We start from the raw sequence: 20000 nt of genomic DNA on the forward strand, positions 1-20000 counted from the left end.
ACTGTGCTGATTATTACTCTCATTAGTCGTTAAACCTCGTTAGCTATTACTGAGATTAAAACGTGTTAGATATTACTTACATTAATTGCGTATTACGTACCACTCACATTAAAACTTGGCAGGTATTGCTTTAACGTTAGACTTAATGTAGCCTAACCTTGCTACTTACGCAGGAGAGACGCTTCTCAAGCATTAAGGTACAATTCTCCAAGAGGAAAATACAGATCATATAAAAATTATTTTAGTCTAAAATCCGAAGAAAAATAAGGAAGCATCTCACTGCTTAGTGGTTGCAATAAGGCAGTCAACCTCTCCAAGGGTTTTCTGCATTATATTTTAATCTGGAGACGGCTGCTGTAGCCCCAAGCACAAACACTCGTGTATATATGAGAGGTCGGTGCAAATCTTCAAAGCCGAAGTCACAAAAGCAGTTGTCTGATTTTGGTAATATTTCTTCTGAGGACTGGGGGAAAGATGCCAGGAGGAAAACAGGAGTGACTGAAGGAATATTTGATGACTTTTGAGAAATGGGTGATGGGGGATGTGGTAAAGAGGGAGGGAAGGAAGGAAGGAAAGATGGAGAGGGTGTCAATGAGCAAGGTAGGTTGGTAACTCTGGGTAGAAGACATGAAGGAAAGGTAGGTATTTAGGATGGTAGGGAGGTGGGTAATTAGGTAGGTAAGTGGGTAGGTAGGTAGACAGGTAGGAAAGTAAGGAAGGTAAGTAGGTAGGTAGGAAGGTACGTACGTACGTAGGTAAGCAAGTAGGTAGGTAGGAAGTTAGGCAGGTAGGTAGAAGGGAGGCAGGTAGGTAGGATAGGTGGGTAGGTAAATAGGTATGTAGGTAGGTAAGTAAGTAGTTGGGTAGGTAGGTAGTTTGGTAGGTAGGTAGGTAGGTAGGTAGGTAGGTAGGTAGGTAGGTAGGTAGGTAGGTAGGTAGGTAGGTGTGTAAGTAGGTAGGTAGGTTAGTAGGTAGGTAATTAGGTAGGCAGGTTGGTAGGTAGGTAGGTAAGGTGTGTAAGTAGGTAGTTAGGAAGGTTAATAGGTAGGTTGGTAGGTAGGTTGGTTGGTAGGTCGATAGGTAGGGAGGTAGGTAGATTGATAGGTAGGTAGGTAAGTAGGTAGATAGGTAGGTAGACTGATAGGTAGGTAGGTAAGTAGGAAGGTAGGTAAGTAGGTAGTTAGGTGGGTTGGTAGGTAGGTAGGTTGGTAGGTAGGTAAGTTGTTAGGAAGGGAGGGAGGTAGATAAGTAAGTAGATAGGGAGGGAGGTAGGGAGGGAGGTAGGGAGGGAGGTAGGGAGAGAAGTAGGGAGGGAGGTAGGGAGGGAGGTAGGGAGGGAGGTAGGGAGGGAGGTAGGTATGTAGGTAGGTAAGTAGGTAGTTAGGTAAGTAGGTAGGTAGGAGGTAGAAAGTTAGGTAGGGATAGATGTAGATAGGTAGATATGTAAGTAGGTAGGTAGGTAGATAGGTAGAGAGGTAGGTAGGTTGGTAGGTAGAGAGATAGGTAGGTAGGTAAATAAGTAGGTAGGTAAGTAGATAGTTAGGTAGGTTAGTTACTAGGTAGTTAGGTAGTTGGTAGATAGGTAGGTAGGTAGGTAGGGAGGTAGTTTGATAGGAAGGTAGGTAAGTAGGTAGTTAGGTAGGTAGGTAGATTGTTAGGTAGGTAGGTAGGGAGGGAGGGAGGAAGGTAGGTAAGTAAGCAGGTAGTTAGGTCGGTTGGTAGGTACGTAGGTAGGTAAGTTGATAGGTAGGTTGGTAGGTAGGTAGGTTGGTAGGTAGGTAGGTGTGGTAGGCAGGGAGGGATAGGGAGGTAGGTAATTAGGTAGGCAGGAAGAGAGCGGGAGGTAGGTAAGTAGGTAGTTAGCTAGGTTGGTAGGTAGGTAAGTAGGTAGTTAGGTCGGTTGGTAGGTAGGTAGGTAGTTATCTCGGTTGGTAGGTAGGTTGATAGGTAGGTAGGTAGGTAGGTAGGTAGGTGTGGTAGTTAGGGAGGGAGGTAGGTAGGTTGGTAGGTAGGTAGGGAGGGGGCGGGAGGTAGGTAAGTAGATAGGTAGGTTGGTAGGTAGGTAGTTAGGTAGGTAGTTAGGTAGGTTGATAGGTAGGTAGGTAGGTAGGTAGGTAGGTAGGTAGGTAGGTAGGTAAGTAGGTATGTAGGTAGGGAGGGAGAGGGAGGGGTAGGTAGGTAAGTAGTTAGATAGGTTGGCAGGTAGGTAGTTATGTAGGTTGATAGGTAGGTAGGTAGGTGGGTAGAAAGGTAGGTAGGGAGAGAAGTAGGTAGGTAGGGTAGAAAACTAAGCAAATGAGGGAAGAAAACTTTAAGCAAGTGGTAAAGAGAGTTTGCAATGGAGTTGCACCAAGTCATGATTTGATATAAAGTTGAACACCGAGCAAGACGTTGTCAGAATATAGACTGGTAAACAAACTGTCTCTCTTTTGGTACCATTTGCCAAATATTTTAAATATTCATTTATACTGATTCAAGTGTCTGCCTATCTCTTCTACTGCCGCCCCTTCTACCATCTTTCTCTTCCAGTTTCATTTTTCTGTGTATTTATTCCTCTCCTGTTTACCAGTCTTTTCTACGCCTTACACTTACTCACATAAGAAAATAAAAACACCATCTTTTGTACCAATGTTGTCTTTCAAGAAGCGAACAGATTTTGATCCGAAAACCATCTGAACCGCAAAATCCTTATCAGTATCACAAGATCAACTGTCTACGATACCGACGATTTCATGAATTAGACACATGTACAACACCTAGATATTATTATTTTGCATCATCCTCAATCAGTCTTACAGAGTTCAGGCATTGTAATTCTCACCTCAAAATGTCAGGTTCATCCCTTCATACTTCAAGAATAAGTCAAATCACTAAAGCTTCTGTCCTGCACGTATTCCAGTTCATCACGATCATAACATTCCTAATGTCTTAAAACTTTTCTCACTCCCTCATGGTTAACCTTCCTCTCTTATGTCCCATGCACGTCATTCCAGCCACATTCCATCATTCCATTTCTCTCACTAGTCTTCCTACTTGACCAGTATCACTCAACATCTTCCTCTTCCACTATTTAATTACAACTTTAATAATGCCACTTAATTTTTTAATTCCCTCACTCCATATTCCTCACATGATGGTTTATCAGTGCTCTAATAAATCCGCCTTTTACATATCTATTTAAAAATTTTCTTGATGCAGACTCTTCAGCACTCCTTTTCTACTCATCTATTTTCTATGTTTACACATCTGCTTCAAAAATCAAGATACAGTCACATTCTCTATATTCCTTCCTTTCAATCTATCTTTCATCCCCAGTGCTTGGTGGAAATAAAAGGTATAAAATACAGAGACACGATGGAAAAAATAAACACAAATGCCGTATAATGCGATTCTTTAACGACTCGTCGATAAAGGATCGCATTATACAACATTTGTATATATTTTCACAGTGACTGATGCTTTGTTACCATTTTAAAATTTTTGTTTAAAGACCATCCCAGATTCTTCCACTAACTTTTGAATCTCCGTAAAGCATTTTGTCTCCAGGAAAGAGCAAATGTAAAAACTTTTTATATATTTATCATCCTTTAAATATTTGACCTCTGCCAAACAAGTGTAATGTTTGTCAGGAAACAGGACAAGTGTTTCCTGCTGCGGGTCTTAGTCATATGATGACCCACAGCTGGGGCTTTTGGTTACATGACCGGGAACTTCCACTGGCATACCAGTCCACCTTTTTTTAAAAATCATGATTATGATTATAACCATTAGAATATAATTTAGCATTTACTTTGCAACCTCATCAATAAGGACAGTAAATATCCACGGAACATTATATATCCTTGCCTTAAGCTAAGTTTTAATGGAGAATCTGATGCTTTTCTTTTACAGATCTCCGTACCTCAGCCTTATTCTTCTAATATTCGTTTACAGTTTTTAAAAAATTACCATCAGATATGTTAACCAGTAACTTAAATCACATTTGTTCCCTATCCACTCGCTGTATATGCTTTCCAGTTAAATGCAACAAACAGCATCATAGACTAGTGTAAGTACTGTTCTCTTTTATGCTTCAAAACAAACACATGCTTCAAAGAACCCCTTCCTTTCCCTACCTAAATCTACCTTTTACTTCTGCCATACTACTTTCTGTCTTTCTCATAATTCTATCAACAATACAGCCATACACTTTACCCGGTTTACTCAACAGAATCTCTTACAACTCTTTTACTCACTTTTTATCCATATTTTCTTTATACAAAGGAATTGTGCGTGCTGTCTCACTCTTAGAAAATTTGCCTTTTTCTCGTAACAGCAATAAAAAAATGCAACAACCACTCCATGATTATATCCCCAACTGCTTTCAGCATTTCAGTTATAGTCACTGCTTCTCCCACTTTCAAAATGCTTACTGACTCATCCTCTCTCTCTCTCTCTCTCTCTCTCTCTCTCTCTCTCTCTCTGTCTATCCTCTTTTCTAAGCAAATCCTAGTCCTTCCTGCTTCATGCATAAAATTTCAAAAAATATTTTCTCCATGTCTCTAATAACTTTGTCTTCTTTGCCAGCATCTCACGATTTTCACTCTTAACAGACAAGTTTATTTGCTCTCTTGGGTTTCTCGCCATATTTATATCTTTTAGAACTGTTTCTAAGTCTTGAGGTGTTTCAGGTTATAAATGTAATATGTGAAAGAAGGAAATAAATCAGGCAACCACTCTCAGGCACCCCAATGGGGAATAAATTCACAACTACTACTATTACTATTATTACTACTACTGCTCTTCTGTTATTAATATTATTAGTAGTATTAATACTACTAATGCTACTCCTATTATCACTACTACTGCTCCATTATATTATTATTATTATTATTATTATTATTAGTAGTAGTAGTAGTAGTAGTAACAGTAGTAGTAATAGTTGTAGTAGTAGTAATAGTAATACTAGTAGTAGTACTACTACTTTAATAATATTAATAATAATACCAATAACAATAATAAGGACAAATGATAATTAGCATAATCATTATTACTATCATCATCCTCTTCATCATCACAAGCTTCGTTATCTTCATTCCATTAACATTACCACTATCATCCTCAGCATCATTAGCAAAATCGATATCATCGCCACAGTCATGGTAACGACAATACTACTTTCATGAAATATGACAAATCAGTCTACATGTGTCATGGTGAAGATGATCCTTTGAGAATACCTCAGCTTCTGGGGTCATAAGAAAGCACGGGAAAGCAACATTTTCCAGCATGTGAAGTATATAAGCAAAATTTTAAAGCCACTGAAGAGGTTCAACATTTGCCTACTCTTTGAAATCCCAAATACATTTATTTTCAGGTTCCAGGAATGAAAAAGGAACACCTTCAGGTTTCGGGAACAGACAAGTAACATTTCCAGGTTTCTGAGATAGACAAGAAACATTTCCAAATTTCCAGAATGGACATGGAACAATTCCAGGTTCCAGGAAAAGACAAGAAAAATTTCCAGATTTTAAGAATAGAGAAGAAACGTTTCCAGCAATAAATAAGGAACATTTCCAGTAATGGACCAAGAACATTCCCAGGTTCCAGGGAGAGGCAAAGAACATTTTCGAGCTTCATGAATATAAGCGATCATTTCCAAGTCCAAGGAAGAGACAAATAACAATGACAGTTTTCTTGAGTGGGAAAAACACCGGATTTTTTTTTAAAGGAACAATGAAAATGACAGAGCTCTTACAGGAGATAATTTTTTTTAAGGTTCCTGACAGTAACAAGGAATATTATCAGATTTCTGAAAGAGACAAGTAATATTTCCAGTATCATGAAAAGATGTGCATAATACAGAGGATCCTGCAAGGAATCAGCAACCTTTCTAGTTTCCTGAATAATACAAGGAACATTTTCATATTCCTGTAAGGAACAAGCAACATTTACAGGTTCCTGAGAGGAATATACTGCATTTTCTGGTTCCTGAAAGGGATATGGAACATTTCCGAGTTGCTGAAAGTGATAATGTTGTACTCTCTGTAGTTTCATTAATGTCGATGGCATTTCTATTCCCACGTAAGTAGCAAGCAAAATTTTAAGATTTCTGGTAATCACTAGTCAGTTTTTATTTATTTTTTAGGATTCTGAAAATCTTATGTTAAATTTTCTGGCTCTTGAAACCCACATACAAATTTTTACATTTCTTTGAAAGTCACAAGGATCATACACATATAACCTGCACATTGGGTTATTTGTGTATTGTTCCAGCCACAGTACTGTTATATTTTGTTCTTTACAAACATCATTTCTAAGCTGAAAAAAGTGACAGAACACTATTTTCAAGTATATGAAAGACTTTGACACCATTTCTAAGCTTCTGAATATCACTGGCGTCCTTTTCAGAGTTTTGAATGCTACGGACCAATCTGACAGGCCTTTGAAGATGATGAACAGTATTTTAAGGAGCCTATAAATAATTACAGATATGTCAGAGCAACCGAAAATGACGAGTCTTCTTTCCAGGCCTCTGAAAACGACAAGCAGCCCTTTCAAGATTCCGGAAATGAGGAAGCAACGTTTCCCCAGATCTTGAAAATGACGGTCATCCTTTCCAGGCTTCTGAAAATGAAGCAGCATCCTTTCCAGTCCTCCGAAAAGGAAGAGCTTCCTTTCCAGGCCTCCGAAAATGAAGAGCATCCTTTCCAGACCTCCGAAAATAACAAGCATCCTTTTCAGGCAATCGAAAATGAACGAGCACCCTTTCCAGACCTCCGAAAATGACAGGCATCCTTTCCAGTCCTTCGAAAATGACGATTATCTTTTCCAAGCCTCCGAAAATGAACGGGTATCCTTTCCAGGACTTCCAAAATGAAGCAGCATCCTTTCCAGGCTTGCGAAAATGAAGCAGCATCCTTTCCAGGCTACCGAAAGATACAAGGCTCACCATTTCCAGAGCTCCAGACAGTGAGAGGGAGCAGCAGCTGGATCTGTCGCCGCCATTCCCGAGATTTTTGGTCGAACTTCCATTTCCGTATTGTCGGAGTTGTGATTCCTGCAGATGAAAATATAAGTTTGGAGGGAAACATTTGCGAGCCAAGACAATGAGACCTCGTGGCTCCTGCCATCGTGCGTGACGGCTGGGATTAATAAGGCATTCAGAGTGAAATTAATGACATTGGTCTCCTTATTTCCGGCCAGGGCTGGAAATTGCATTTATTCCGTCAAATCTTACATGCCAAGCCTCCATGACCAGGAATGTCATCTGATGAGTTTCTGTAGTTTGGAGAATTGGTTTCGGCAGATATTTCAAAAGGGGAACTTTTCTTAGAATGGTTTGCTTGATTTTGAAAAAAAAAAAAATGCGTTGTGGAAGCGTATTTAAAGGAAAAGGATGGGAGAGGGAAGGGAGGGGAGGGAAGAGGTAGGGGAATGGGTGATGTGGTATGGGGATTCATAGAGGAAGAATAAGTAGGAGGGAGGGACAGAGAGAGAGAGAGAGAGAGTAAAGAGTGACTGAGAAAGGTGAGGATAAAGGTCAAAGGAAAGAATGAAAGATGGGAGGGATAAAGAAGGATGGAGGATAAAAGATGGAAGAATGACTGGAGGATAGGAGAGAGAAGAAAAGAATTGGTAAGAAAGAGAAACAAGAAAGGATGGAAAATGGGAAAGATAAAGGAGAAAGGAGGAATGGAAAAGAGGAGGAAGAACAGGGCAAAAGGAAAAGGAAAGAAAGAAAGGGGGAAAGAGGACAGAGGACAGAGAAGAACCATAGCTCTTCTAATCTAATTAATCATCGAGATATCCTGATCTGATCGACCCATTCAGGGCTGATGACCCTGGTCAGTCCTTCCTTGGAAAGTTATTATTATTATTACTATAATTATTATTATTATTATTATTATTATTATTATTATTATTATTATTATTATTATTATTATTATTATTATTATTATTATTATTATTATTATTATTATTATTATTGTGGGGAAACGATAGACCTTGGGAATGGGAAGTAATCAGTACCGTTCCTAGAAAAAACCAGTTCCTGTTTCTCGAATCAGGTGACCATCACTAGCATCAACAAATCCTCATATGTAGAAGCACTGTAAAGAATATATATATATATATATATATATATATATATATATATATATATATATATATATATATATATATATATGTATATATATATATATATATATATATATATATATATATATATATATATATATATATATATATATATATATATATATATATATATATATAACTATGCAATAATAGCGAGCGAACTACACAAGATGCATAATAACCACAGGAGGAGTTGAATGATTGCTCTTGGGCCTTTCGTATTGAAATCAACTCAACCAGGAGCTCGCAATGTTGTAGAAATAGAGCAGGATCATGGCATCCTTCTGGATTTCAAACTATTTCTGCAACATTGCATGCTCCTGATGTGTTGATTGCAATACGAAAGGCCTAGAGCTATCATTCAACTCCACTGTGGTTATTTTACATATATAACTACAGAGAGCTTGATTCCTCCCACCATGTTTTTGGCACGGCTCAGATTATGTCTAACTGATTATCATTATACACCCTTAATAAATGCGAAGGTATCCTTTTGATAATTATCATTGACATTAAATTAATCCCTAGCCATACTGACATGCAGTAAAGTTTTGACCCTTCCACACACTAATTGACACCCCTGATGTGTCCCTGATCTCCCACCACACCATTTAACAGTAATTACAGGGGTCCTAACAATCACTGTACAGAGTAGAGGGGACTCTAGTAATCATGCTCCACATTACATAATGATCTTCATACACATTAGAGAGCGATTAGAATTATCATACAAATTAGAGGGGGTCCTAAATCCATCGTAAACACTAGTTGGGTCCAAATAATTATGTACACTAAATTTCTTAAGAAGTTTCGATGAACATCAGACAAACTAGTTGTACTTGATGTGAACATCAAGTACACTATAAAAGTCTTAAGGAACCATCATACATGAGCCATCGTATACATCAAGAACCATGATATACACACTATAGAGGAGTTAAGAAGCCTAAAACACACACACACACACACACACACACACACACACACACACACACACACACACACACACACACACATACACACACACACACACACACACACACACACACACACACACACACACACACACACACACACACACACACACACATTTATATATATATATATATATATATATACATATATATATATATATATATATATATATATATATATATATATATATATATATATATATATATATATATATATACATATATATATATATATATATATATATATATATATATATATATATATACATATATATATATATATATATATATATATATATATATATATATATATATATATATATATATATATATATATATATATATATATATATATATATATATATATATATATATATATATATATATATATATATATATATATATATATATATATATATATAAACACACATAAGGACCTTCATAACAGTTACATTCACAATAGGGCTCAGATATACATTATATATACTAGAGTGGTCTTGAAATCTCACAGGCGCTAGAGATAGACCTAAAACCCTATACACGCTAGAGAAAGTCCTAATGAGTATCATGCGCTAGAGGGGCACCTGATAATGTCAAGAATACTAGACAGGGGCCTAGAAAATAGCACATGCACTAGAACGGAGAGAAAAGGTTGTCATACACACTAGAAGAGTCCCATAAATCTTTATACATACTAGAGGGGTTTTATAAGTCTTTATGCACACACTAGAGGGATCCTATAAGTCATCATACACCCTAGAGTGGTCTTATAAGTGTCTATACATACTAGAGAAGAGGTCCCTATGAATCTTCATACACACATTAGGGCGCCCCTATAAATCATGCACACTTCAGGGGGCCCTATACATCTTCATACACGCTTCAAGGGGTCCTATAAATCTTTACACACACTTCAGGGGGCCCTGTAAATCTTGCGCGCTTCATGGGGCCCTGTAAATCTTCTTGCACACTTAGGAGCCTAACAGTTGTCCTTCACATTTCAGGAAGTTCTCGTTACTTGCTACACACTCAACTAGGGAGCTTTGCCAAGCCCTACACTCTTGGCATAGGTCCCCGGCTACCATTAATATGCCTCAGAGGGTCCCTGGCCACCAATATATTTTAGTGGTCCCCCGTAACATGCCATTTCAGAGGGCCCCTAACCCCCACTAAGGGCGCAACTCTTCCAACATAACACCTCTCAAACTTTAATTACAGTTCAGATTATATTCTCATATGTGACTGCAGCTTTTTTTTGCGTTAAGTGTTGTCAAGAGCACAGAGGATGACCCCCCCCCTCTTCCTTTCTCTTCCCCCCTTCCTCCAACTCCCTTTCTTTCTCCTCCTCCTCTTCTTCCCCCTTATTCCCCTCCTCCCTGCGCCTCCGAGACAAATGTCGTGTAAACACAAAAGTCATTGGCCAGTCGCGCTAATACCGCTGTTTATTTTCCACCTGAGGACGAGCAGTGGACGGCGATGTAAGTCTCCGTGTTGCTACATGTTAAAGTTTTCCAGCTTTGAGATTAAGCTGCCGTAAATAGGTGTCGGGAAGTCGCTGCGCAGGAGGGGAGACACGTCTGCGCAGAGACTAGAGGCGCTGTTTGGATTAATCTGTAATAAAGACGAAGGGGGTACAAAGGGGGGCGACACAGGCGCTGTATCGCCGTCCTTGCCGTAGATAGTCGTCTCAGATGCACCTTCCCCCTCGTCTCCACATCCCCCCACCACCCCCAATCCATACCAGACACTGTCTACAAATTCTCACGGCTCCTCTGTGTCCTTCAAAATGTCGGCCCGAGCTTGCCTGGGAGTGAGCAGGCAGCTCACCTCTCGGCACGGTTCAATATGCAAGCTCAAAACTCACTCCACCGTGACATATCCACGATTCCTTTTACGGCACAACACTCGTCAGTATATCCTGAGGCTCTCACAGATCCGCAGATGAGCCTGGGGGATGCACCGGGTCGGAGAAGGGCACAAGTTCTGCGGAAATCACAAGTCCTCTGAATCTGCACAAGTCCCACCCAGGCAACAGGGCCAGTTTTTTCCCCAGCCTGATTTTAATGCACGGAGCATAAAAAACGGGGAGGGAAGTTTTCTGTGAGCCGCGCACAAAATCCTCATTTTCTGTAAACTCTACGGTGGTACTTTGCGTGGTTTGAAAACGTAGTCGCTTCAAGTATAACTAATTATAATGCTTAACCTCGAAGATTTCTGTATAATTAGGCGATCTTTTCGTATTTTTGTCTTATCTCCATTGTAATTATAGACAGTTAAATTGTAGACACATCCATTCATCATACGCCAGAGCCTAAATACATAGAAAATGCATCATTACTAAAAGGAGAATTGGAGCCCCTGATAGTAGAGTCTATTAGGAAGGTTTCATTCTCCCGATGCATTGTCAGCCTCACTGAAACACAGTTATAGCGGAAATGAACACCCATTGGCTCTGAGAACTCCAACATATCAAAGGGTAATCATTAGAGTGCTGTTTGATACGGTAACATAAAAGAAGGACTCGGCTGCTATTCTCCAGCTGAAACGGACGCACACACGCACACACACACACACACACACGAAACGTGCACACTTAAAACACTTTTCAGCTTCATGTACTAAGTAATAAATACCGGTTCAGGGGTTTAGAGTTTAAAGGATTTGGAAATCCATCACCTAACAGCAAATTACCAATACAGGGAAATTCAACAATATATATATATATATATATATATATATATATATATATATATATATATATATATATATATATATATATATATATATATATATATATATATATATATATATATATATATACTGGGGTCACCCTGCCTTGGTAGGAAACGGCCGGTGTGTTAAAAAAATAAAATATATACATGCATATACACATATATACATATATGGGTGTGTATATATAAAGAAAGTGTTCAGTAATAAGAACTGCCCACTAAGTAAGCCATTGAAGCAGACAATAATATCCAGTTGCAAGCTTCAACAATCTATTTTAAATTTCAATGAGGCGGAAGAAATGCGTGGAACAACCTCCATGTATTTACAATGATAACATGCATGGCTGAGGGATATTAATAGAGTCACGCTAATGAACAACCACGCTAGTTTTCGGAAAATATTATCATAGTAGTGAAAGTGTTATAAAATTTTTATTTTATTTTCAACATTCATAATTTCTTTCGCATATTTTCACTGATTTTTGATATGTATGGATATAGGAAGTCAACTATTTTTTTATGGATAAAGAATTTTCTTTGAGTACATTTCAAAATCAGTCAATAAATTCTGACAATACTAACAATTAAACAGATACGCTACGGAATCTTAATATCATTTCTGACATGTAATAATCAAATTTTTACATAAATATATATTGGGCCCAATGAATAAGGAAAGTGCAAAATGAAAATGAGAATTAATGCATATTATATATATATATATATATATATATATATATATATATATATATATATATATATATATATATATATATATATATATATACATAGTTCCTTGATAATGTGAGTAGTTACGAAAGCGCTTGGAATTTCTCTATTTTTTCAGAGTGGTTGTTTTGCATATTCCGAAATCACCTGTTTACTGTAATCTTATTGCATATATATACATATATATAATATATATATATATATATATATATATATATATATATATATATATATATATATATATATATATATATATATATATATATATATATATTGCAGCTTCATGTTAACATAGGTTGTAGGCAAAAATAAGTCTTATAGAGTTTCGTCGCAAGTTGCAATATTCATTTCAGAAGTTTGAGCTTCAGTACAATGTAACATAACTTGATATAATTCCTTTTAGTGTGAGTTCAGCGACGTTTCTGAAACTATCACAGACTCGCAATACTAACGATAAATGATGAAGATATCCACAACAGAGCGAGTAGCTAGCAATTTTAAGATCTATTCGAGATATTCCCTCTTGAAAATAAATTTGATTCGCTACAAATTTAATATTTCCCTTGGGAGTCTTATATCATGTAATATATATTTTTTTTATCCCCTCGAGAGCGCGTTCTCTGCGTTCATTTCGGAAGGTCTCGTCTAAATCGCGTGTCAACGCTGCTTTGATTAAGTCTATGTGGGTGCCGGAGTTGGACGATGGAGAGTCGGCAAACTTGGCCCGGCCAAAACTCGTGGCTAGCACCACTCTGGCCAGGGCATAATTCCCTCCCTCATAACATTTAATAGCGATTTGTGAAAATATCAATACGCCATTCTGTATTTGTCGATGCGTAGACACAGCCATAACCGTCCATTGCGTATCGCTGGGTTTCAGTAGCCTCGCGTCACTGCTCTCAGGCTAGCAGTATTTTTTTTTACTTATATCCAGAATGGTTCATCGGCCCCAACCACCGTCTATTTCACCTCACTCCGGGCGTTCCTGGCGAATAATGGCCTAACTCTGAGAGCATTGGTGCGTCAGCGAAGATAGCACCATTGTCAGGGGGGGAGTGTCTTTCATAGAGGCACACCAACTCACAGAAAATTCCAGGGAAAGAAATCTTTCACCGAAACGTATACATTTACAGGGAAACCAAGGAGAGGATTCACAGACAACAGTGCTCACAAAGAGCCCCAGTCCAGAGGTTTTACAGACACCTATTCTCCCACTGAACCCACAGGGATAGGTTACACAGACACCTGTCTTCACAGCGTACCACGGGCAGACACTCCACCAGAGTGCCTGAAGCGCCTTAGAAAAAGATTTCAATTATCTAATGAATGTTTGTGTTATAGCTTGATTAGCAGTGATATCATTAATTAAAAGGTATTAAGCGTCATTTTAGTTGCAAAAGATCAAAGCTAAATATATGAAATAGCTTGGACGATATATTTCAATAGAGATACAGTATTAAACAGATGAATAAACATTAAACAAAGGTTTACATTTAATTTTTTTATGAAGTAATAATTGACAAATAAATTCTAATAACATACTAGAAAAATAACTAGTAAAAAGAGAAGAATAATGAAGGATAATACAAAAACAGAAATGAAAAAATGAAAAAAATAAATAATAATAACAACAACAATAATAATAATAATAATAATAATAATAATAATAATAATAATAATAATAATAATAATAATAATAATAATAATAATAATAATAATAATAAAGTTTGTGGTTAAACTTACCAAATATTAAAAATTAAGTGTGAAATTGAATGAAACTTTTCTGTTTAATATAAACGATAAAATAAATTTATAATTAAATAGGTAACTATGTCAAGAAATATTTAAATAATTTAATAAATAAATGAGAAATTCACTCAGCTACTTATTTTGCCATAAAAAATCATAGTTCACGAAAGCAGACAAGAATTTCTAAGATGTATTTATAAGAGATATTAGGAAAACCACCGCAAGAGAAAACGTCGGAGAGTTGAGATGGAACATTTGACTCGAGAAGGAAGAAAAAAGAGAAAGAAATACAGTCGTAATACTCATTAAAAGGGAGAGGGCCATTAATCGTTGCCCAATAAATAACGAACAGAAAACTGCTGTAGCCATGTGAACAGCGAAGAAGGGTAATAAGATTTCTTTGTTAATACTTTAAACAAAGAGATTTTAGAGAAATATATATATATATATATATATATATATATATATATATATATATATATATCTATATATATAGATATATATATCTAAAATGGTACTTAGCATGATATCAAGTATAATACCTAATATACTGTTCAGAACCCATCAAACTGAGCAATATTACTGGGCAATATTACTGAGCAATATTAGAGGGCAATATTACAGAGCAATATTACAGAGCAATATTACTGAACAATACTACAGAGCAATATTACAGAGCAATATTACTGAGCAATATTACAGAGCAATATTACTGAGCAATATTACTGAGCAATATTAATGAACAATATTGCTGAACAATATTACTGAGCAATATTACTGAGCAATATTACAGAGCAATATTACAGAGCAATATTAATGATCAATATTACTGAGCAATATTACACAGCAATATTACAGAGCAATATTCGTGTGGGAGAGCGAGTTGGTTCGCCCCGTCTTGTTGTTTCCCACTGAGTAATTACTAAATACAAGAGATAGCGTCGTCTCCTCCCCTTGTTCATCTCCCTTTCCCCTCTTCCTCCCCTTTCTTACCCCTGTCACCTCCCTCCCTTCCTTCTCCACTCTTCCCTTCCCTCCCTCCCCTTTCCCATCATTCCCTTCGCCAAGACTTCCCGTTCATCCCTTCCGTCTCACACCCTTATTCCTTCTCTTCCTTAATTATCCATTTTCCTTCCATAAACTAATAGCATTCCCTCCCAGAGAGTACGCTTCCTCCACTTTCCTCTCCAGTCTTCCCTCCCTTCATCTCCTCCACTCTACTCTCCCTCCATTCCCTCCACTTTACCCTCCTGTCATCCCCTCCATTCTACCCCCCCTTCTGGTTGCCTCCCCACAACTCTGATCTACACGACAGGAAAACATTTGTATACCTAGAGCGAGAATCTCGGATTAGCTTAGATTAGAGGAGAGAGAGAGAGAGAGAGAGAGAGAGAGAGAGAGAGAGAGAGAGAGAGAGAGAGAGAGAGAGAGAGAGAGAGAGAGAGAGAGAGAGAGAGAGAGAGAGAGAGAGAGAGAGAGAGAGAGAGAGAGAGAGAGAGAGAGAGAGAGAGAGAGAGTTAGTGATTCGGATTTCTTTCCAAAAAACTTTTATCGTTTACAGAAACTCCTTTTTACCTCTTTAAAACTATAAGTTGACATTCCTCCCCCCTCCCCCCTGCTCTGTCTTTTTCCTTCACCCTCTCCATCCCTTTAAAAAAATAAGTAGGCACCTCTCCCTACTGTCCCTTTTTTCATATTTTATTTCTTCCGCTCTCGTTTGTTTTACATCTGTGCTAAACTAAGAGGCGAAAGTTCTTCAGTTTAGCCGATGGAAGAGTGTGAGTTAGCAGTGAAAGCTGGTACACAATTTTATTTAGTAGCCTTTTTGTAAGTGATGGTGTCCAGCAAGCCTGAGTTTATACTGGAAAATCTTCGTATCTTCGAATGTGCAGCGCTCGTGCGCGCGCGCTGCACATTAGTGTATATCAAATTTGTTAAGGTATAACGCAGAAGTTACGAAAATTGTTCAGAAAGTTTTTTTTTCATGAAAGACTAATTCTGAAATTGTACAATATAGGAGGAATTAAAAGGAAATAATTCCAATGGTTAAAAGAGTTTCTGTTTGAGAGGAAAATGCGAACAGTTATAAGAGAAAAAATGGGAGGATGTCACAAGAGGGGTGCCGCAAGGGTCTATCCTCTCCTCAATAATGTTTGTAATTATATAAATGACTTATAAGAAGGAATAAAAAGGCGGATGTCTATGAAGATGACAACAAAATTATGTAAAATTAATAATGAAAATGACTGTAAATCTTTACAAGAGAATCTGAATGAACTGGGTGGTAGACAGATGACAGAATTTCATGTAGATAAATGCCTTGTAATGGAAATGGTGGAGAGAGAAATTTGGCCACATGAAAAACATATACTGTGTGAGAAAATGTTGAAAGTATTAGATAAATAAAGGGATCTACTTGTGATTATTAGCAAAGAAAAAAAAAAACTGCCAGCGGAAGATCATATAAAAGAAATTGCGAGAAGCTAGTATGCTACACTGGCAAACTATAAAAATAGCTCTCCAATATATGGATTGTGAAATGTTAAGAAAGTCGTTTATAACTTATTAAGCCAACATTGTAATACGCAGCGGTTATGCACACACACACACACACACACACACACACACACACACACACGAGCTATGAATCGACCCCTGCAATCACAACTAGGTGAGTACACACTATCTATGTCTCGACCCCTGCAACCACAAATAGGTGAGTACACATTCACACACACCGGAGGAGATTCCAGATCGAGAATTGAAGCTACCCTTCCCTCTCCCGAATCAAACCTGAATACTTGCCATTTTCCAATTAGTATATGAGCGTTAAGGATTTAGCGCTTCCCCATAAAGAACTAAACAGCCCCTCAAAGAATCACGTCAAAACTAATGTCATAAACAGCAACAGTATAATCAAAATGTATAAACTCAATGAAAAATATGTATGAAATATGATGCTGATTGAAATAAACATACGCCAGGAGCCGTAATAATGCACGTAAAATTGATAAATGTGTTTATTTTGCAATGTACATCGTTGCCAGCTAAGCTTTTATTTTACTGCCTGCTGACATTTCTTTCGTAAAAGACGGACGCGCTTACTAGATGGTAAACACAGTATAAGGCTTCTTTCTCTCCACCACTCTTCAGTTTATACCAGACAAACTGAATTTATAACCCTGCATTAAGCGTGAACTTAATAATAATAATAATAATAATAATAATAATAATAATAATAAAACACCCGTGTTACCACGTCGCTTGCTTGGGGTTAAAGGTGATTAGCTGCAGCCTCCTGTTCTTGGATTATTTATTAAATAATAAATCTGAGCACGGATCACTTGCTTATGGAAGCTCAAGAATCTGCTCCAAGTTGCCATGTCGTTCACACATTTAGGTGCTAAATAAAACTCTACGGTAATTGTCAGCCATGTTCCATGCGAGGAGAGTGTTCGATTTCTGTAGAAAATATATGAAGTACGTGTCTTGTAGATTATAAGCGAAACTAAACGCGCTCTTTTGATGAAAGACGATAATGTGATGGAAGGATAACGTGTCGCTCTGTGTCGCTGATCAAGTCACAGAGAGCGAAACGTTGTCCCTTAAAAGGCTTGTATTGTAGCCGTTATCTTGAGATATTATTAGCGTTCTCTATAAATATTCTGTTGATCACTGGAATATTCTTAATTATACTAATTTAAACATGTCCTTTATCATTGTGTTTTAAGGTTGAGGATTCTGTTCAATGTTCGGTTGAACAAAGTAGCCTTCTGGAACACACTACAAAGAACATATTTCCCTATTTGACACATTTCACTAAAAACTGTCTTACATAATTTTGAAAAAAAAAAAACACTGTTACATATCAAATTAAAAATTAGGATGGAGACGTTTTCATAACAATGCTGTTAGAAAAAAAACTAATTTTTTGTTTATATATATAAATAGCGGCATCTGAACTTACACACAATACAAATTATTTTTTTTTTCGTTTGAATTTCCTCTGTATTATAAAAAAAGAAATTATATATAATAATATAAATGTTTTTATCTTTTATAAACGTGGTGTTAATTCCTGAGTTTAAGTATACTAGGAGTAAAAAAAAAAACAGAATGAAGAAATTAGGCGAGTTTCATGATATAAAGAAAATTATTTTTTAAAAAATTCTTTCATTTACCTAAAAAAAAAAATTCTCTTACGTTAGTCAGCGTGAAAATATGATGTATTTCCCTACCACGAGCAAGTTGAAAATATAATCATTATTGTAAATGTAATTTACAATAAATGCAATTAATATGATAATTTACATTTTAATTATTTGCAAATATTATTAGTAATATAATAATAATTTGAATTATATTTACAATTTTTTTTCTAAATATTGTGCAATTTAAGGAAGCTGCCTTTTTTTCTATATTGAAGGGCTCTTGATCCATTGAAGTAGAGCTACCTGCCAATTACAATGATTAAATCTAATTACCTTCCTGCTCCACTATCTCCAGACACAGTATGACTCTAAGGGGATCATCATTGCCTTAATAAATATAATGATAATTTGTAATAAGAAAATAACATATATTTACAATATTTTCTCAAATTTTGATAAATAATAAATATTAATAATTCTCGATATTTTTAAATAAAATAAATTTTAATAATGCTTATATCTGCAATCCTATTTTTCCCTATAACTTATGTTTTGTTTATGGTCATATATTTATTTATTTATGGATCATGAGAGAAAATTAATTAGAGAATCCAAGTAAACGAGTTTAAAATTGAAATCTTAAAAAGTCAGGACAAATTAATATTAGTTATTTCTTGTGAATTTGGGAAAATTAATGAGATATTTAATAAATGATCTCATTACTTGTGAGACAAAGTCTCCATAAGTTTAATTTACACAAAATGATAAGAATATCCCCGATACAGTGTCACTACCATTCCTTTTCCTTTACTTTCTTCTCCTCCTCCTACTCCTTCTCTTTCACTTTATTTGCCTTTTCTTCTTCCTCTTATCGCTCGTTCGTGATACTTGGTGTAAGCAGCTTGAACCATTCTCAAGGTAAAATAAATTAATCCAAGCAAGTGTTTCGTTTAATATCTATTTAACATTATTTCTTAATATATTTACATAAAAATAATAACAAAAGCAACAATAGCAACAGTATAATAATGATAATAATAATAATACTAATACTAATAATAATAATAATAATAATAATAATAATAATAATAATAAATTAAATAAATATATCGTATTCTTATATAAATAAAATAAAAAGAATCGCCAGTACTCTCCCGTCCCGGGTTTTTCCAAGTGGTGGCCCGGCCTTGTTATTAAGGGTAATTCTTTTATAGGTAATATAATGAAAAATCAAAACTGGAGAGAACACATGGGAACTTTTTCACAAAACTATTTCAGCTTTTACGATGAGTTAACAAGAAAATATTAACAAAGGAAGACAATACGTCCGCATTAGAGTTCATAGAAAGTGAATATTCTGATATGTAAAAAGTGAACAATAAAACATAAACAATACTACATAGCAATACTACATAAACAATGTTAATAATAACGTAGAATCGACGATTATGTATATATATATATATATATATATATATATATATATATATATATATATATATATATATATATATATATATATATATATATATATATATATATATATA

The sequence above is a fragment of the Cherax quadricarinatus genome, chromosome 7 (genome assembly GCF_038502225.1).
Source record: "Cherax quadricarinatus isolate ZL_2023a chromosome 7, ASM3850222v1, whole genome shotgun sequence".
Taxonomy (NCBI): Eukaryota; Metazoa; Arthropoda; class Malacostraca; order Decapoda; family Parastacidae; genus Cherax; species Cherax quadricarinatus.